The following is an 18,254-nucleotide window of genomic DNA, read 5'->3' as shown; positions in this document are numbered from 1 at the left end:
GGCTGAACTCTCGATTTGATTGGTCTGTCGCCCTTTATATACTGTGTCCAGCAGCAGCGTACGTAGCTACGGCTATATACTAGCCTATAATATACTCTCTCCGTTTCTAAATATTTAACGCCGTTGACTTTTTTAAATATGTTTGACCGTTCGTTTTATTAAAAAAAATAAATAATTATTAATTCTTTTTCTATCATTTGATTCATTGTTAAATATATTTATATGTATACATATAGTTTTATATATTTCACAAAAGTTTTTAAATAAGACAAACAGTTAAACATGTGCTTAAAAAAAGCAAACAGTGTCAAACCGAGGGAGTATACCAGTTGTTGACCCATCCAAGTCGTCGCTGTCCCACAGTCATTTCTCATGGCAACTAGCCCATGCATCCAGGACAACTCGAGAAATCAACATTGTTAGTAGACTAATTAAGAGCGCACAGCGCAGCAATCTGTGTCTCAGGACTAGACATAGCGGCCCAAATGGCGACGGCGACGGCAACAGCTAGCAACTCAAGAGGGAAGCTGCTGGTTAAACCAGTTACAAAAGGAAAACCGCCACACACGCGCGCGCGCTACAAGCGCACGTAACGCTGGACTGGCGGCGTGGCGGGCGTAGACCTGGTTTTGCGGTTAATTTCCATTAAACAACGGGAACGACTAATTCGCGCGCTCAGATGCGCTTGTATAGTTGTATTTAATCCCGCACAGACGACACTACTATAAAACAATTTTAGTATTTTTGCGTGCGGACCTCCAATTCATCCGCAACAAAATCTGCAAAATTTGATTTTTTTTCATATAGGTAACACCCGCACGTAAAAATCCGATTTTCACGTGCGGAGGCTTAAGCGAGCCATATGCGAAAATAAAAAATCACAAAAATATTCTAAAAATCCCCCGGACCCTAGATTTGCTTGGTGGCCGCCGCCCGAGCCATCAAAGTCGTCATGGGAGAGGACGGCCGCCCCTGGATCTGTGCAGGGAAAATGAGGAAAGGGTAGAGGAGGAGTGGCAGAGAAGAGGCGGAAGGCCGAGACGCATTCTGTCGTCGCCGCCCTCGCCACCGCCGCCACGGGAGCCAACTGCTGGGAGGGAGGAGAGGGGAGAGGAGGAGCCTGACAATGGAGTGGGCAGTAGGAGAGAGAGAGGATGGGAGAATAAAAAAGGAAGGGGGATTTTTGCACGTGGCTGAGTTAAGAGGTCCATGTGTGAAAATATTCTTTATTTTCGTATGCGTATCTTTTAAGAGATATGCTTGGAATTAAAAATTGATTTCTGGATTCGGGTCAGTTGAGGAGTCGTATGTAGAAATGGGGGTTGTTGCAATTACGTGTGAGGCTTTTATAGGACAGAACGCAACGATAAAACCCTCACAGACGATAACTGATTCAGGTCATGATGAATGTTGGCGTGCGCCTGTTAGCCCCACGCCGTTACACGATCGGACAACAATCATACGACAGCGTACAGTATGGTTCGTTTCATGAGGTGAAACCATTACCTTTTTTTTTTCAAATCCTGTTACAATGCACAGGCCCCTTTTCTAAGTACTCCCTCTGGTTATAATGGTTATAAGATGTTTTGACTTTGGTTAAAGTCAAATTATTTAAAATTTGACTAAGTTTATAAACAAATATATTAATATTTATAATACCAAATTAGTTTCATTAAATCAATAATTTAATATATTTTCATAATAATTTTGTCTTGGGTTGAAAATGTTTTTTTTTTTACAAACTTGGTCAAAGTTAAGTTGAAGTAGTTTGACTTTAACCAGAATTAAAACGTCTCGTAATCTGAAACGGAGGGAGTAGTAGATACATAGGGGTTAGTGGGGTGGAGGAGACAAGAGGGGGGATTTTCGTGGGCTTAGGGGTTGGCCGTGGGCTGGCCAACAGGAAGGAGAGGACACAAGTGGATGGCAAGGCGTGTAATTAGGAGAGTTTTTGCTATCATATATGTAAAAATTTTTTGTTTAATGGGAAACTATTTTTTGAACAACATGCACAAGATCTTGTGCAACGTTCAGCATTGATAGAGCGGAAAAAAATTAAAAGTCTATAGCCTTCCAAAAAAGAATAAAAAAACAATCACACCAAGCGTCTACCACCAGAACCAGCTACTAATAAAAGACAGGGAAACAACATCCCAAAGGGAAAGGATCTTCTAAACGACACCTTCATGAAGGGTACAACACCAAGAGTGTCGCCGCCGCTCATCCTAGGGTTCAGGATATGGTTTTCATCTAGAGGATCCATCAGAGGATAGGAGAGGACACTCATTCATGAGTCATTACATGGTTAATTTTCATCTAGAGGATCGATGAGCAGGCAGGAGAGATCACTCAGCAACGCCCCAGGGGAAAATGACACCAGTAGGTGTCACCATTGTTGGCCTGAAGAGGCTAGGTTTTTGGCCGTAGTCCTCCCGCACCCCTGTGTCGAGTTTCTTGCTGGACATTGAAGCGACCATCAACCACACGTAATGGCAAACTATGTATTATCTAACATATGTAATGTCTTTGTCGTAAAGCATTATTATATTACCGAGCGCATCTCTTAATCGCAAAACATCCGACTCAGGCTAGCAGCACTATCTTTACCCTGACTTGCGTGTGTATTGCTTATTCGAAATGGTATATGAAGTCGCGTGGACCACCAAGAAAAAGCATTTTTCTGATGTGGGGGTCTTTATTTCTAGGTGGACATGACCCTCGGAGCTAAACAGCCGTCTACAAAAATATAAACCGGGGCGAAGTTCATTGTCTCAGGTTAAGTGGTCCGCCTATAAAATACCCTTTAGTTTATAGGCAGACCTCTTATGAGATCCGCTTGCGAAAATTGGTGTGCAATATAAATAGATGTGAATCGGTTAGATTTTTTCTAAGTCCATTAGGCCTCACCTCTCCTCTCCTCTCCTCTCCCTCAGTGTGCGACAGAGATGCGTTCGGTAGCGGGGGCGGTGGCAACCGTCAACGGCGACATCGACGCACAGGGACAACGGGGTCGGCAGCGGCAAGGGGAAAGCACAGGGACGACGACGACTGGGGTCGGCAACGGCGACACTCGAGGGCAGCGGCATGCACCCCCGACGCAGCTCCCCTCCCCTCCCTCCTAGATCCGAACAAAGGGGGGAGGGGGGAGGCCGGTGGCCAGCAGCGGGGCGCGGCCATGCTGCGGCGGCGCTCCCACCTCCCACATCCGGCTTCGGCGGCGCTCCTCTCCCCTCGTGGATCCAGCTGTGTCGTGGGGAGGGTGGCGGTGGCCGCATGCAACTGCTGAGGCGGCGCGGAGGCGGAAGCTCGTCGGTGGTGGCGGCGGCGCTCCCACTCCCAGATCCGGACGGCGACTTCCTTCTCCTCCCGGATCCAGCTACGTCATGGGGAGGCCAGCCGCGGTGACCTGCAGCGGCAGCGGCGGCGGGCCGGCGCGTGAGCTCATGGTGGCGGGCGGAGGGTGCGGCGGACCGGCGTTAGGGCTGGGGGCTGCCATTTTTTTACGCTAAAAAATATTTTCGTATGCGGGTGGATTTAGCCGTCTGCAAAATCCATTGATTTTCGCAGGTGCTTGGATGCATGCGGAGGTTATGGTCGCTTGCAAAAATATGTTTTTTCTAGTAGTAATTATGCTACGCGTTCTTTTTTTTTTTTAGAAAAGGAAAAAAACTTACCTCGAGTGTTATATTGGAAACACTGCGCGTACGTGATCTCGTATGTGAGTACGACGGCCACTTAATCTCGTAACACTGCGCGTACGCGAGTAACTTCGTGGGTACGTACGACGGTCACTTGATCTCGTAACACTGCGCGTACGCGAGTACTACCTCTGTATGTGACTACGTGTACGGGCGTACGTGAGTACGATGGCCACTTGATCTCGTAACACTGCGCGTACGCGAGTAAATTAAGGGACCGACTTGGTTCAGGAAAACGACGCAATCACGCGATTTTATATTCACTAGCATAGCCTGTGCATTTCAATGTATTCTAATAATACACATAAATTAAATTCCTAAACAATATATTATAATTGGAGATATGACATAGGACATAAATGATGAAGGAAATTATAAATAATAGAAATAACAACATGAAACTATAAACAACTTTAGCCAGAACGATAATTCAATATAATAAAAATCATATAACTAAATCCTCATTTTTTAATTTAGCTATAAATAAATCAATACAGAGGAAAATTATAAGCTTCAAAAAATTTAATGGATCAAATAGTGCTAAAACTAATATTGTAAATAGAAAAACAGCAAAAATTAGCTAGAAATTTAAAATAAACTTATTTTAGTCCATGAATGAAATTTTGATCCATTAGTTTTGAACGGATACCTGTTTTATTGACATAAATTAGAATTTTCATGTTTTACTCATATTCTGTGGTATCAATATTATATGAATGTTGCAAAAGTATGGTTCGGCCAAACAAAAAAGAATAGTGCCGAGCATGCACTGTTTATCGTCTTCCCGAGCCGAAGGTGAGAAATTAACAAAAGAGAAAAGATAGGCGTCGGTGCTCCCGCGACCAAATGGCTGTAAGGAAGGTGGTAGGGCGTGTCCCATGATGTGACTCATCTATAGATGGTGAAGGTTGGCTACGAAAAAACCAAACAGCAGGAACACAGCCGATGCAGTCTCGATAGGGTTTAGGGTTAGAGTTTAGAGAGAGAAACAATAACGGCGAGCTCTGGTGGTGAATACGACTAGAGGAATACGTAAAAACGCGTTCCCAGACAATGGGTTATGTTTTCCTTAAACACATAGGAGAAACAAAAGACTAACACTGTTTATTGTCTTCCTTAGCCGAAATGAGAAATGGCAGAAGTGGAAAGATAAGCGTTAGTGCTCCGGCAACTAAACGACGGAGAGGACGGTGGCCGGACGTGTGCCACGATGTTACTCGTCCATAGATGGTAACAGTTGGTGACAAAGAAAACCAGAATAGAGGGCCGACAGGAGGAGGGAGGGAGCGTAGGGTAGAAGAAGGAGCGTAGGGGAGAAGAGGGGCGCTGGGTCCTAGGAAAAGGGGGCGATGGGGAGGAGTGCCAGGGAGAAGAGAGGCCGCGGGGGGAGGGAGAACGTGTGCAGTGGAGCCGGATACGAACGGACGGAAAAAAAAACGAAGCTCCGCATATTTTTTATTATGTACGATATAGATTAAACACAATCCATGGAAAATATGGGTAATCCAATTTTATAGAGGTCTCTGTATTGAATACAAAGCTCACGATAAAAGTTTGACTTTTATCTTAAATGTACATCTCCATGTCTTAGGAGTACATTTGTAACCAACTTTATAGAGGTATTCAACACAAACGATACTAAACTCCACCTTAATAAATATGCCGCAATAATCTAAATATTCTTGGTGCACAAATCGTCAAATATGGACTTAAAATGTTTCCTTTTTCCACTTGCCAAGCCACTTGACGAGCCTACTCTAGGCCCGCCATTCTTATGGATAGAAACACCAAGGCTGTGTTTAGTTGCATCCAAAGTTTGGATTTTGGTTAAAATTAAAGATGATGTGACTGAAAAGTTGTGTGTGTATGACAGGTTGATGTGATGGAAAAGGACTGAAGTTTGGATCCAAACTTTGGATCTAAACACAGCCCAACAAGCCTATCTTCCAATGTCTTCACCTACAAGCTAATAGTAAAGTCGTGACTACCTTGTAACTTGAATAAACATACCATCATCTTACAGGTCATAGTTTGCAATCTTCTCATCCTTTATGGTACTCACGACTTTACTATTAGCAAATACTTGCAACCAAACAAAGTCAAACCCCTTCTTAATTAGTTCTGTCATAAATCTCACATCTCAATTCAGACTAGCATACCTCTGGATCCAGTTTCACATGTGCTCAATTCACTGCCAGAGAGTGGGAGACTACCGTGTACCTTAGTTAGTTATCGAGAGTGTTATATGGAACACGGTAACATTTAAAGCATACTGTGTGTGAACAAGGAAAAACTCGGGAAGTGGCTAATAATGCCGTGTGACGAATCGAGAAACACGGTAAGCGTGGGACCCACAGTTTCTACCGTTACGCGCGCGGGATCGCCGTTGGCGCAGGCGGATGGCGCGCCTCATTTTCGTTGCCGCGCAAGTAACAGGTGAATCCCGCGCGAGTTACAGCCGAAGGCCCACATGTCAGCCCAAAATAGAGACCAACAAAACCCTAGCCCTTTTAATCGATCCCCTCACTTCCCCACCCCCTGCCGCCTCATTCTCCTCGCCACTTTTCCCCTTTCTGATTTTTCCTCTCTCTTCTTCGCACATGGCAGGATAGCTGTGCACCCCAGCGTCAGTCCGCCGCACGGCCGCCGAGCAACGCTGTGCATTCCTGGCCGTACGCGCTCCCTGCATGTCCACGTCCATCTGCTAGGCTCCCCTTCGTTGTCCAGCTTGAGCACACCTCATCTTCCATCTAGTTGGTGGTATGTATATGTTGAGTTTTTTCTTGAATTGTATGTAAAGTTGGGTCTTGGTTCTAGAAAACCCATCCATTTTCTCCCAGGATCTAGAAATAGTTTGGTGTATGATTTCTAGGAACTGTATATTACGGAACGGCCGGAACGGCCTAAAGTCCTGTATTGGTTAAGGTTTCTATCTTATAATTCTACCCCCCTCTATGTAAGACGGGCAGGAGGCCCTCTAGGGCATAAGATTCACAACCAGATCGTCAGATCAATACTACATCCGGTGGATTCAAATCCTTAAACAGTAGTAAGGTATTACCTTTTATTGAGAGGGCCTAAACCTGTCTAAATTTTTGTCTCCGCATCCATCCACTTTTAAACATCGTGTGCTATCCTTTGAAAGTTGGCGCGTCAGGTAGGGGTTGCGTTGAGAGTATTGTTGGTAAGTGCGATGGAACAGTCTGAAGAGTCACTGGCGCATCGTCATTGCTTCAAGATCCAATCTAGACAATGACATCAATTTCAGAATCTGATAGTTCTAGTCTTTGATGTCGCCGGATTTTTTTTTCCTTCCAATCTATTGTTGTTTATTAGATCAATTTTTAATCACAGATTGATCTTGTTCTCCTTTTTTCTGTATTACAGGCGACCAAGGTGCTCAGTTGGGCACTGTTCAGGCGCCGCTACGCGCAGGATGAAACACCTCCGTCCACTCAGTGTGAACCCGAGTCCCAGTCAAAGCGAGTCCGACTCGGGGGCTTGCTAGGCTTGCAAGAAAGTTCACATGAGGAAAGCACTGGAAGCATACCCGACGTGTTGGTTCAATTAGCAGCATGGATTAACTAATTATCCTGCTATGCATCATTAATCACATATAAAATATTTATTTTTATGTTTCCTAACAGATTGATCAAACTTTGCTGCTTGTTTTTGTATGCATGCTGGAGCGATGGTTGTTCGCATGGACAGGATGGCAATCGAGATCAATCGGTCGCTGCTGGACGATGGGATTTGGTCATGCTGCCGGTTCCTAGCTTCCTCCCTAACATATAGGAGTATTAAATTTCTCTGATTTTTTTGTTGCATGTACGGGTGTCGGTGTGTTCTCCCTAACGCCACCGCGTCGCTATGAGCGCCCATCTAAGACAATCACATTTACATGAAAACATGCACGCTTATGACATGCACATATTTTTTCTATATATTTTGTAATTACTAATTAAATTAGATTGTTGTGTTGTCTCGCACGCATGTCGAGTTACGGATTTGCTTGATCAGCTCTAGCAACACGCTGTACAAGACCAAAGTGCCAAGTCACCTTGCCTTACGATTGGTGGACTCCGCCGCCGTTGATGGGCATCCTCGCTTTTACCGTCGACCGCATCTGCCACTACTGACTAGTGTCATTGTCTATATGGTTGGTTGGTCACAGCACTGTTGTTGGGCGTTCACGTCTTCATCGACAGGTTGCCTTCGCTGCCGCTGACTGGTGTCGTCGTCTACACGGCTGGCCTACTATGCCACCGTTATTGGGCGTCTATGTCTTCACCGACCGGCCGCCTCGTCTGCTACCGACTGGTGTTCTCGCCTACACGGTTGGCCTACTATGCCACCGTTGTTGGGCGTCCACATCTTCACCGATCATCTCACCTTCGTCGCTACCGATTGGTGTTCTCGCCTTCAAGGCTGGCCTATTATGCCGCTGCTGCTGGGCATCATCGTCTTTACCAACGGCCACATCGTATGCCGCCGATCGGTGACATTGCCTTCACGGTTGGCCTGCGCTGCCGCCGATGATAGGAATCTTTGTTTTCACCATCGGCTTGCCATTATTGCTGACGATTGGTGTTTTTTGCTTATACGGTTGTGGACTCGGCCATTGTTGATGGGCCTCGTCATCTTCACCAACGGCTTGCTCTCGCCGCCATCGACTGGTATCTTCGTTGCTATTGATGGACTATTCTCTTTCTTTACTTCTATCTCCTTCATTTTGATCTGGATTCTTTTGTAGTCTGTTGACTAATTTAATTTATTATACATGCTCTAATACCATGTGGTTCGCGTTGATCCGTACTGTCATGCGAACCATAGGAGGAAGAACGTCTAAGGATAAACGATGATTCAGTGCTTTCCTTTCTTTTCTCATCGTCTGACGACGCGCCGGCGATCGACGGCCCACTGGGGCTCCACCCCGTGGATGTTGTTCAGAGAAGCATCCGTGGTACCTGCCACCAAAACAGTGAAGGACGATCAAACGGAGTTTTCATGATTCCATGTGCTGCGGAGCTCCAAGAAGCAGGAATCCGTTTCAAGGTGGCCGCCGCCGATGCTGGTGGTGGATTTGCAGGGGCGATCACCTTCAGAGGCGGCGTGCTAACCATTCCGTTGCTTCATGTGATGGATTCCACGGAGAGCATGTTCCTCAACCTGATGGCGTTCGAGCGGATGCACCCTGGCGCTGGCAACGACGCGATGGCGGTTGTCATCTTTCATGGACAACATCATCGACACGGCCAAGGACGTGGCGCTGCTGAAATCGAGAGGGGTCATCAGCAACCTGTTCGGCAGCGACGAGGCTGTGGCGGCGCTGTTCAACGACCTGAGCAGGGGAGCGGTGATGAGCCCGCACAGCAGCCTCTACGGCGTGCAGCAGCAGGTGATCGCCCACTGCAGGAAGAGGAGGAACAGGTGGCGAGCCAGCCTGGTGCACAACTACTTCAGGAACCCGTGGGTGTTCATCTCCCTCATCGCCGCTTTCATCCTGCTCGCTGCCATTGTCATGCAGAATATCTACACTGTAATCCCATTCTACACCAAGAGCTAATTAATTTGCTCCATGGTGGGGCCAAAACAAAAGCAGAGGGAAGCTACATATTGATTATTACATCCACTACATGCTTAATAACAGACATGAAGACTGCCTTTTATAACTATCTAGTTATTACAGAGAAGCATTTGGTAGCTCCAAAGTAAGCTATTACCTATGTTGGGAAGCATTATAATCTCAGGTACAAGAATTGTACACCAACACTGATTGAGTTCAACTGATGGCACATTATAATCCTTACAGTGTCTCAAGTTAATAAGCCGACAGTGATAAGTGTTTCTGTGGTAGTTAATCATATCTGTAATTGTCAAAAGGCATATGATCACTTACAATCTCGTGCATGGCCAGACGCCCCAGGCAGAGGTAAGGGAATACTCTACTGATTTCACGTATGTCTATTTAGCTAGCTTAGCTATTACGGAGAAGACATAAATAGATAGATTTTATTGCCGTCAGAGACTATCATTCAAATATTCATTGTCGATCTCCCCACGTACAGGTGATCCGTGCAGTCATACTGACAGTTTGGAGGGGAAACTGAAGGTGGAGCTCAGGAAGCAAATTTTCAGGATTACATGCATGCATAAAAATTCAGAAAACCAAACACAGTACACACATAATGATACCTCTAGTCACACGATGCAAGACGCCGTTCGTATAATTAACATGGTACAGTACCGGTATTATTACTTATTCTTGTAGAAGGGCACAATAGTGTAGACAGTCTGCATGACGGTGGCGACGAGCAGGATCACTGCCCCGATAAGCGAGAAGAACACCCATGGGTTGCTGAAGTAGGTATGTATAAAGCTAGCCCTCAACTTGTTCAATGGCTTTTTGTAGTAGGCATTCACGTCAGTTAGCACGTCGATTATACTAGAGTCTTCTTTTAGAACTGCACCTTTAGCCAAGGTCTTATTGATCAGATCTGCCACCGCTTTATCGCTACCCAAATCATTCTTGATGATCTCTTTGGATCTTAATAGTGCCACATCATTGGCGGTGGTGATGAGATAGTCCAAGAAGAACACGAATGCCGTCACATCATTCCCTGCGCCTGGGTGTAGCCGCTCAAATGCCATTAAGTTGAGGAATATGCGCTCGGCATTGTCATCCAAGTATATCTTGGGGATGTTTAGCACACCGCCTATGAAGGTGATGCCCCCTCCCAATCCCTCTGTAGCACTCAACTGGAAATGAATTCCCGTCTCATGGATTCTGCAGCAGAAGGCATGCTACAAAATGTGTTTGGCCTTTGACGGTGCAGACGAATACCAGTCATGCTTTTCTGTAGAACATCAAGGGGATGGAGACCCAAATGATCATTAACTGGCGTGACGCTCGTGACAATGTCGCAAAGAAAACATACCACCCAATTGTTAATAAGACTTGCTCCATCTGCCTGTGGCCATCAATCGTCGAGCAACAAAGCAGGTAGCATTATTAAACTTTTCCAGCATGTACACCTCATTCTCTTTCAGTTTAAATTCATATATAGAAATACTAATTATTGTGCCCAAATTTTTATACGGAAAGGCTAAATGGCTGTCGAATGATTTTTTATAGCTAAATCATTCATGCTTCAATATATTTAGAACCGTTGTTTCATACGTTGTAGCAAAATGTTTCATGAGATGATTTGATTGTGTTTCAGCTTTTTAAATGATTGAAACATTTTCAATCTACTTGGTAAAACAACAAATCTGTATGATGGAAGCCTAAAAAATCATGTGAATCCCATATAGACTTTTTCTCGATGTACTCGTATTTGTTTCATGCATGTTTCAATATATTCGGAACCGTTGTTTCATACATTGCAGCAAAATATTTCATTGGGTGATTTGATTGTGTTCTAGCTTTTTTAAAAGATTGAAACATTTTCGATCTACTTAGTGAAACATAGCATGATTGAAGCCTAAAACATCATACGAATCCCATATAGACAACCGCACTTATATATATACACACACACACACTAATTAGAGGTTCTCCCAAAAACAACCTCTCGCTCCCCATAACTAGGTAGCCTTCTTACCATCTTGTCTATAGAGCACATCTTAAATTCTTGACTAAATATGTCCATTCATCCTAAAATATATTCACTTGTGCTGTTCAAATTTGTCCTAAATGTAACAATATAGTATTGGTAAAAGATGATTTTTCTAACTAAACTACATATATATTGCTCCTTGGCTTCATTACCATCTAATTAGTTCAGGCCCACGCCACACCCACTCCAAGGATTCAAACTAGTCTTTTGAATTAAGGTTAATTGGATCCATGCCACTGCAAATGTGTCAAATTAGAAAAAAGGCACTACTATTCGCGACATCGGCTGGGTGCCTCTAAAATTTTGGGAAATTGGATCCATGCCACCCCGTCGCGTTTTCCGTCCTTCCTGTCACACTTTCTGTCCTTCCCGTCACTCTTTCTAGGAGGCCGAGGGCATGGAGGCCGGTGTCGTGGGCGGCAGATGGCGGAGCTGACGGGTCAAGAAGGCGGAGTGGCAGAGTTGCCGGCCGGCGTCGTGGCCAGCGGATGGCGGAGACGAGTGGTCGAGGAGGCAGAGTGGCGGAGTTGCCGGCCGGCGTCAAGTAAAAAATTGAACTAAATTTGAACAAAATTGCAAAGCTCACAATATTTTATTGAGTGGGATTTCTCGTTCGGATTTTGATCGTATTTCACATCTCCAAACCGCCAATGAGATTTGGATTGCTTTGTGAAATTTTCATCAAGGAACTACCAATATTAAAGAACTTCATCGGGATCTTATAAAAAAGGAGTACATAAAATTTGAGATGAAATCTGGACAAGCTTTGGATGGCTATCTTTCTAGATTTAACAAAATTTTGAGTGATCTTAGATTTGTTGATTCTTCTTATGACACAAATTACACACAATCTGAGGTTTCTTGTCACTTTTTGAATGGTCTTCACATGTCTATTTGGGAGATGAAAGTTACATCAATTCAAGAGTCTATTGATATGCCTACTTTGACTTCGGATTCGCTTTACACAAAACTTAAAACACATGAAATCGATGTTGGTTCTAAATCGATGTTGATTCTTCTTCATCAAATTCGAGTGTTCTTGCTTTGATTTATGCCATGTCCGATGAGCAACTTGAACAGTTCGAGGAGGAGGACTTAGCTTTGGCCGCTAACAAGATTTCTTGAGATATGAACAATGTCAGGTACAGGAAAAGAGGTGGTCCAACTCGTTGCTTTGAATGTGGTGCTCTTGATCACATTTGTTCACATTGTCCTAAGCTTGGGAGAGGCAAGAAGGAAGACAATGGTGGAGAGAAGACCAAGGACAACAAGCCCAAGAGCACGTTCAAGGGGAAGAAGACCAAGGAGAATCTCAAGAAGATGTTTGATCAAGTCTATTCCGCTTTTGAGCCGCTAAGCGATGTAGATGGTGAGAGTGAAGATGAAGATAAGGGAAAGAACATCTCCGGTATTTGCTTCATGGCACGTGGTGAATCGGATTCAGAGTGTGAAGACAATGTGGTGAGTTCTTTTGAGGAAGCTATTCTTATTTTAAGTGCAAAAAATAAGAAGTGTGAGAAGATGTATAGAAAATAGGAATTTATTATTGAATCTCTGAATTCTGAAATTGCTAGATTAAAATCTCTTATTCCTAATGATGATGATTGCAAAAATTGTCAGGTTTTAATGGATGAAATTTCAAAAATTAGAGATGTCAATGTTGCACATGATTTGAAAAATGGAAAAAGTACGAATTACACCCCCGAACTATCGCGGTCGTCTGAATTACCCCCCCCCCCCCCGAACCACAAAACCGGACATTCTTCACCCCAACTATGAATACCGGACGAATTACCCCCCTCGACCCAATCCGCGGTGGTTTTGGTCTACATGGCGTACACGTGACAGTCCAGTCAGCATTCTATTTATAAAAAAAATTGTGGGACCCACCTATCATACACAACTCTCTCTTCTCTCTCACTTCTCTATCTTTCCCTCTTCCTCTCTCTCTCCCTCTCTCTCACAGGGTCAGCGACGGCGGGGGACACGGAGCGGCGGCGGCGGCGCGTGGTGCGGAGGCCGCGGTGGTGGTGGCTGCCGGGAGGCGGAGGCGGTAGCAGCCAGCGCGTGGAGGAGCGGCGGTGGACGTCGGCGTCGCGGCGACAGCTGAGCGGAGGAGGGCGGATGGCGGCGTCGCGGCGACGGCCGAGCGGAGGAGGAGAGCGGCGGCAGCGGGCGCTTTGCACGGGGGCGAGCGGCGGACGGCGGCTGCGGGCGCGGCGCACGGGGGCGGGCGGCGGACAAGAGCTGCGGGCGCGGAGCACGGGGACGGCTGTGACGCCACGCTCCCTCACGCCACCACGCCGCGCCCGCGCCTCCTCCCCGTCGCCGCCGCCGCCCTCCTCGTCGCCTCCTCCTACCTCACTCTCACCCGCCTCCCTGCCGCCGCGCCGCTCGCCGCCCTCATCGCCCCTGCTACTGCACCGCACCGCCGTCCGCCGCCGCCCCTCGTGCGCAGTGCCCGCAGCCGCCGCCCTCCTCCTCCGCTCAGCCGTCGCCGCGACGCCGCCGTCCGCCACCCGCCCCCGTGCGCCGCCTCCGCTCGGCCGTCGCCGCGACGCCGCCGTCCGCCCTGCTCCTCCGCTCGGCCGTCGCCGCGACGCCGCTGTCCGCCCTGCTCCTCCGCTCGGCCGTCGCCGCGACGCCGCCGTCCGCCGCCGCTCCTCCACGCGCCGGCTGCTACTGCCTCCGCCTCCCGGCAGCCCCCACCGCCGCGGCCTCCGCTCCACGCGCCGCCACCGCCGCCGCCGCCGCCGCCGCGTCACACGCCGTGGCTGCCGTCGCTCTGTGTCCCCCGCCGCCGCTCCGTGTCCCCCGCCGCCGCTGACCCTGTGAGAGAGAGATGGAGAGAGAGAGGAAGAGGGAGAGATAGAGAAGTGAGAGAGAGTGTGTGAGAGAGAAGAGAGAATTGTTGACTGGACTGCCACGTGTACGCCACGTAGACCAAAACCACCGCGGATTGAGTCGACGGGGGTAATTCGTCCGGTATTCATAGTTGGGGGTGAAGAATGTCCGGTTTTGTGGTTCGGGGGGTAATTCGGACGACCGCGATAGTTCGGGGGTGTAATTCGTACTTTTTCCTTGAAAAATATATCTTCTCTTGCTCTTGGTTTTGCCTTGCACACACGCACTTTGGATGAGTTGTTTTTGAGTAAAAAATTGTTAAAAAAATATCAAATTGCTTTTCATGCTAGTTTGATGTTTAACATAATTTGTACCAAAAAGTTAAAACAACAACATGGTGTTTTGGATTGCTCAACTTGCACACTTAACAAGATGAAACTAAAAGATACTTTAGGTCGTGTTGAGTACATGGAGGATATTGTGAAAACCAATGAAGTGCTTTCTTGCCCCAGATGTCGTAAGAGCAAAGGAGTGATGGTAGATTGTGAAAATTGTGCTAATTTGAAATATGATGTTTCTTATTTGAAAAGTTCTTTGCAAAGATTTTCTAATGGTAAGAAACAACTTAACATGGTTTTGGATCAATCTAAAGTGACTAGTTACAATATGGGTGTTGGTTTTGATGTTCATGACTATTTCACCAAAAATCAACCTAATGTTTTGAGTGAGACTGAACATAGTGAAATTATGATAAAACCAAGGGCTAAGAAAATAGTTTTCAAGTCTGCTGGAATTATGCCCTCTCTTTCTGCAACTCTAAAAGAAACAAAAACAAATCTATCAAAACCATCTTCTTCTAAAGAAAAGTATACTTGTTCTTTTTTTTTTGGTAAAGATGGACATCTTGTTGGTTTTTGTTTCAGATTAGCTCGTAAACAGAAAAAAGAGAGGGAAATTGCTTTTGCAAAATCAAAATGTCAAAAATCTGGTTTTCCCTCGAGGAAACCGGTCAGACCGCAGTGGGCCCCGTGGTTAGGCCGGCGACCGGTCAAACCGGCGGCTGTGCTTTGGTCAGACCGTGCACCGGTCGTACTGGTGGTACAGAAGCGGTCAAACCGGCCCCCGGTCAGACCGGCTATTGTACTTCGGTCAAACTGGCCTTGGAGAAATTTTTCTGAAAATTATCAAACTATTTTTGCACGAGGATATATGCCTATTGGATCTACTGCTCGTGTGTCTCAGTACTGGATTCATAAATTTCTTTTATCTAACCCCAGTACTGAGGCTTCGACATCTTCTTGTGTGTAGGCTTTGGTGGCGAGGAAGGAGAACATGTGGATCGTGGATTCCGGTTGTTTGCGGCACATGACAGGTGATAAAAATTGGTTCTCCTCCCTCAAACAGGCATCCAAGACGGAATTGATTATCTTTGATGATGCTTTTGCTAGTGCCTTTCTTGCTACAGGTTTGGTCAAGGTAAATGAAAAGTTTAAATTGAAAAACGTGGCTTTGGTTGAAGAATTAAAGTATAATTTGCTTTCAGATTCACAAATTGTTGATGAAAATTTTATGGTTCAATTTAAGAAAACTGAAAGTAAAGTATTTGATTCTCGTGGTGATTCTGTGCTGAATATTTCTCGCTATGGAAGAGTGTTTAAAGCCGATTTTGAAAATCCTGTTTCACCTGTGATAACATGTTTGGTTGCTAAGTTTAATAGGGATGTGATGTTTTGGCATCGTAAACTTGGACATGTTGGTTTTGATCATCTCACGAGGTTAAGTAGTTTGGATCTTGTTCGTGGTTTGCCTAAACTTAAGAAAGATCTTGATTTGATTTGTACACCGTGTTTTCATGCTAAGATGGTTGCTTTTTCACATGCTCCTATTGTTTTTGTGATGACCGATGCACCGCGACAGCTATTACACATGAACTCTGTTGGTCCAGCTAGAGTGCAATGTGTTGGTTATTGTTGACGATTTTTCTCGATATTCTTGGGTTTTCTTCATGTCAACTAAGGATGAGGCTTTTCAACACTTTCATGGTCTCTATCTTCGATTGGATCTTGAATTTTCTGGTTCTTTGAAAATAATTTGAATTGATAATGGTGGGGAGTTTAAAAATGCTTCATTTGAACAATTTTGCAACAAAAAAGGTCTTGAACATGAATTTTCTTCTCCTCGTGTTCCGCAACAAAACAGTGTTGTTGAAACAAAGAATCGGGTTTTGGTTGAGATGGCTAGAATGATGTTGGATGAGTATCACACTCCTAGAAAATTTTGGACTGAGGCGGTTAATACTGCATGTTATATTTCAAATCGGGTATTCTTGAGGTCAAAACTTGGAATAGCTTCTTATGTGCTTCAACCCAAAGTTTCACATTTGCGTGTTTTGGATTGCAAGTGCTTTGCCTTGAAATCTAGAAATTTGGATAAGTTTGAGGCACGCTCTACCGATGGAATGTTTCTTGGTTACCCCGCACATTCACGTGGCTATCGTGTACTTGTTTTGGAAACTAACAAAATTGTTGAGACTTGCGAAGTTACTTTTGATGAGGCTAGTCCAGGTACTAGACCAGAAATTACATGTACATTGTCACAGGTTTAGGGGGAGGATGGTCGTATTTTTGAAGGCGAGAGCGACGACGATGAGGTCGGTCAGACCGGGTGCCAGACCAGTCAGACCGCCGGCACACCTCCGGTCAGACCGGCACATGACGTGTAGTCAGACCGGCTAGGGTCGTCAGGTTCCGGTTCTGTTGATACTGATTGTGATGGTCCTCCAGAAGCTACAACTTCGACCAGCACTGGTACAGAACATGAAACAATTTCAGAAGTCGCAGCTCCTTTGTATATTCAACGACGACATCTGCCGGAACAAACAATTGGTAATCTAGGTGAGCGGACTACAAGGTTTAAGGTAACGACTCATGATGTTTGTGCAAATTCTGCATTTGTTGCTTCTTTTGAACCAAAGATGTTACTCATGCATTAACCGATGAATCGTGGATTAACGCCATGCATGAAGAACTTGAAAATTTTGAGAGAAAAAATTTTTTGGAATTTAGTTGAATTACCTGCTGGACAAAATATTATTGGAACCAAGTGGGTTTTCAAAAATAAACAAAATGAGGATGGTTTGATTGTGAGAAATAAAGCTAGACTTGTTGCTCAAGGTTTTACCTAGCTAGACACCGGCTGACAGACCGGCAGCTTCGCGGCGGTCAGACCAGTGGGTTAGTGGAGGTCAGACTGGCGGCAACTTCAGGCGTGGCAGCTGATCTCAGCGGTCCGACCGGAGAATCAATCTCGGTCAGACCGACGGCTTCCAGGCAGTCAGACCGGCGCATCACATTCGGTTAGACTGCGATCCGTCGAATTTGAGGGTAACTTTTATTTCCGCTAAAAGTTTTGGTTCTTGGGTACACCAACCATTCACCCTCTCTGGTTGGCTTAATTTTTAGAGAGAATCCATTAAATGCCACTAACTTTGTCACACGTCTATGATCTGCCACTGACTTTGTCAAGTTCTACGATATGCCATTGACTTTTGCTTAACTTCTACAATTTACCATCACCGTCCGGTTAGCCTCCGTTAGTACTGTACAATTTTATCCAAATAACCAAAATACCCCTAGGACAAAAACTTCCAAAAATTGGATAAAAAATTTAAAATATCATGTTATAAACATAAGATTGTAAACATCCAAAATTTAGCCAAAAACTTTAAATCTGATATTTCAGAATTTTTATCCAAATTTTAAAAGTTTCTGTCCCAGGGGTATTTTGGTTATTTGGACAAATTTGTACAGTACTAACGGAGGCTAACCGGACGATGATGGTAAATCGTAGAAGTTAAGTAAAAATCGATGGCATATTGTATAACGTGACAAAGTCGGTGGCAAATCGTAGACATGTGACAAAGTCAGCGGCATATAATGGATTATCTTTAATTTTTAATATTCGATCCTACACAAAGGTTCCTCAATTATCACGAAATAAAACTACAAAAGTATGGTTGTTAATCCTCCTTAATTAGCAACTAATTAAAAGATGCTCATGAAGAAAAATGCGTGCATGCATGCACGTATGGCAA

The 18,254-nt window shown here is 45.2% G+C and overlaps 1 pseudogene; it reads left to right on the top strand.

Moving 5' to 3' along the window:
• The first annotated feature begins 7,979 nt into the window (after positions 1-7,979).
• LOC127755752 (uncharacterized) lies at positions 7,980-9,264 on the top strand (annotated as a pseudogene).
• The last annotated feature ends 8,990 nt before the right edge of the window (positions 9,265-18,254 follow it).

The sequence above is a fragment of the Oryza glaberrima genome, chromosome 11, assembly GCF_000147395.1.
Source record: "Oryza glaberrima chromosome 11, OglaRS2, whole genome shotgun sequence".
Lineage (NCBI taxonomy): Eukaryota > Viridiplantae > Streptophyta > Magnoliopsida > Poales > Poaceae > Oryza > Oryza glaberrima.
The sequence above is the reverse complement of the archived record's forward strand: the minus strand, read 5'-3'. Positions and strand labels throughout refer to the sequence as shown.